This window comes from Sturnira hondurensis, unplaced genomic scaffold (genome assembly GCF_014824575.4).
Source record: "Sturnira hondurensis isolate 20B ecotype Veracruz unplaced genomic scaffold, ASM1482457v3 Scaffold0024152, whole genome shotgun sequence".
NCBI lineage: Eukaryota > Metazoa > Chordata > Mammalia > Chiroptera > Phyllostomidae > Sturnira > Sturnira hondurensis.
Window position 1 is genome coordinate 251477 of NW_028096783.1, and position 3161 is coordinate 254637.

At 44.8% G+C, this 3161-nt stretch overlaps 1 pseudogene; it reads right to left on the reverse strand.

The window, feature by feature from the left end:
- Positions 1–676: 676 nt before the first annotated feature.
- LOC118981418 (olfactory receptor 6X1-like) lies at positions 677–1597 on the reverse strand (annotated as a pseudogene).
- Between the last annotated feature and the right edge of the window lie 1564 nt (positions 1598–3161).

The window sequence follows — 3161 nt, forward strand, 5'->3', positions numbered from 1 at the left end:
TTTTTTAGCCATGCAGAAGGTTTTTAATTTGACGAAGTCCCATTTGTTTATTCTTTCCTTTATGCCCCTTGCTTTAGCAGACATTATCAGTAAAGATGTTGCTATGTGAAATGACTCAGATTTTCCTGCCCATGTTTTCCTCTAGGGCTTTTATTGTATCACAACTTATAATTTAAGTCTTTTATCCACCTTGAACTTAGTTTTGTGTATGGTGTAAGTTTGGGATTGAGTTTCATTGTTTTGCATGTAGCTATCCAGCTCTCCCAAGACCATTTATTGAAGAGGCTATTTTTACTCCATTTTATGCTTCTACCCTCTTTGTTAAATATTAATTGACCATAGAGACTTGGGTTTATTTCTGAGCTCTCTGTTCCATTCCATTGGTCTATGTGTTTGTTTTTATGCCAGTACTAGTCTGTTTTGATTACAGTGGCCTCCTACTTTCAACTTATAACTAACCAAGTTCTCAGTTCTAGCTCATGAATGGGAGGGGGTTCTGGGATTTCCTCATTGGAGAATTAGGTCACATCTCTTCTTCAAGGAGGAATTCTGGTTCATTTATACAAAACTAACTTTTAAAAAATGTAAAACTAATTCTTATAGGGGACCCTAACCATCACAGTTTCCTATCACATCTTTATCTTCTGTCCAGTCGTAATTTGATGTATTGCGTGGTTTACTCTGCATGATGAGTGTTTGGAAAAACCATTGCTTTCCTTAGGGTTTTTCTCACCTCCTTGTTTCTAATTGTATAAATAAAAGGAATCAGAAGGGGTGTGAGGATAATATTTAGCGCTGATACTACCTTATTAGAAAAGGAGTATACTGTGGGTCTCAGATACATGAACAAAACTGCTCCATAGACAGGGAGGCGACTCTCAGGTGAGAGGCACTGGTGGAGAACACCTTCTGGGCACCAGCGGCTTGGGGAGTCTGTAGTGTGACAGAGGAATAGAGGTCTAGGAAATCACAGTGCAGAGCCGTGGCCCTGAGATTAGTAGGACGGTGGCCAAGAAACCCAAAAGCTCCAACAAGCCTGTGTCTTCCCAAGCGGCTTTCAAGATGAGAGCAACATCATGGGAGAAATGATTGATGACGTTGTTGCCACAGAATGGCAACTGGATGAGCTGCATCATCTGCCAAAAAAGCAAGGGTGAAGCCCAACACCCAGAAGCCCAGGCCAGCTGCAGGCATATGCTGCTGGTCAATGTGGTGGGGTAGCAAAGAGGCTTTCAGATGGCCAGGTAATGGGCAAAAAACATGAGAGAGAGAAGGAAGAACTCAGGGGTGCCAGAAGTAGAAGAAAGCAGCAGGGGGTGCAGCTCGCTGCTATCACCACCAGAAAGGTGTCTAGCAGTTCAGGGGTGGCTGTGCAGTACCGGATCTGTAGGAAGGACAAGTTGCAAAGGGAGAAGTCCACTGGAATTTGTAGCCTGGGCTGAGCCCCAAAAATGGCAATAGTTAGCCCACTGCCTGCAAGGGTTAACGCGTAGACAAGAAAGATCACCAGGAAAAGAGGGGTTGGTAGTCCCTGGACACTAGGGAAGCCTGATAAGATAAACCCCGTGATTGCTCTGCCATTTCTCATGTCCCTGGATATTCTTAAAAAACAGGCAGAAAGTAGCACCTTAGAATCTCACACTCAAATGCAGAGTAAACCTTGCCGCTGCCCGCAGCAGCAAGGGTGGTCTCGAGGTGAGGCGAGGGACTTAAAAGAATGGAGAGGACCATAAGCTCTGCTGGCAAATGGCAACTTTATTCAAGGAACTGCTGGCTTATATGCAAAACTGCAGTGGCCTGAGAACAATGTTGTTTTACAAAAGTTTGTACACTCCCGAAAGCTATCAAGAGGGCAAGATGTTCTCATATCCTGAGAACATTAGCCCAAAGATAACAGTGTCCTCATGACTATCACTTTCTTGGAACATGACGCATATGCCAAGATCTTGTTCTTTCCTTCAAGGCTGAGAAGGAGAAGGTCCGGAAGATGTCAAGATACCCGCCGGCTCCAGGGACCAGAAACCAAGTCCCTCCACCATTTTCACAGTGGGGGACTCTGTCCTTGGTCCCCTGCGGCCTGGCGGGCTCCCACAAAACCTCTCCTCCCCCGCCCCCCCAAAAAAAAAGGAAAAGAAAAGGGATTCTGATTATTCTATTTAAGGTCCTTCAAGACACTCTGCCTCCTTCACACACGAAGCAAGCACCGCCTCCTAACCAGTGATTTGGCTCATTCTCGTGCTGGCTTTTAATGGACTTAAAAGCACTAAGTACACTTTATGAGTGGAAAACTACTTTTCCACACTTGTACAGCAATAAGAATTATCCTTGTAATGTGATGGTTTAGCTGTCAAGAATCCATAAGATTATTTACAATAAACAGTGTCTATTAATGGTATAAGCTACATAAGCCCAGGTGTGTGGGTACTTAAGAAGTTAATCCATGCTCTAATATTCTGAAAGAAAATTCTTGACTATAGATATATTTTAAAAGGTGATTTTTGTCCACACACGTGTGTGTTTATATAAGTAAAAATCACTTGTTATATTTTAGCAGTCAGATATTTTAAATGCTAGAATAGATGCCACCTGGAGCGTGGTGACTTTGGGACAGAGAGAGTGGGTAAGAGGGGAAATGGCAAGTACAGACAGAAATGCCGCTGACCCAGACAAAAACGAGCAAGTGCCCAAAGAACAATGCCATCATAATGCTTCTCTTACTAAGCTCCGAAGCACTGGCATTTAGTCATCAGAGCAACGGTATTGCTACGCCCGTTTTGAAGAACGGTGACTGAGGTTCAGAGAGCCGCCCCGCACCTGAGGGTAAATGCAAGGGTCAGTGTCAAACCCCAAACCGCTCTCTTCCCCCGCACTTCGCTGACAATTCAAAGGGGAAAAAAAGATCAAGGGAAACGAGTAGAGATACAGGCATCATAAACAAAACAAACAAAAGATCAAAAACAGGAAAGCAAAACGGAAGCAAGAGAAGTGCGGAGGTGCGGACGGATGCGGTCTAGCCCGAGCTTTTCTGCACCAGGTCTGGGAGCGCTCCGAGACTCAACTCACGCTGGGAACATAGAGAGAACCGAACCTCCCAGTGCCTAGAAGGGCTTCAGTGTAGCGAGGAGGCGGAGCAGAAGGCAGCTTCCGGTTCCGAGTGCAAA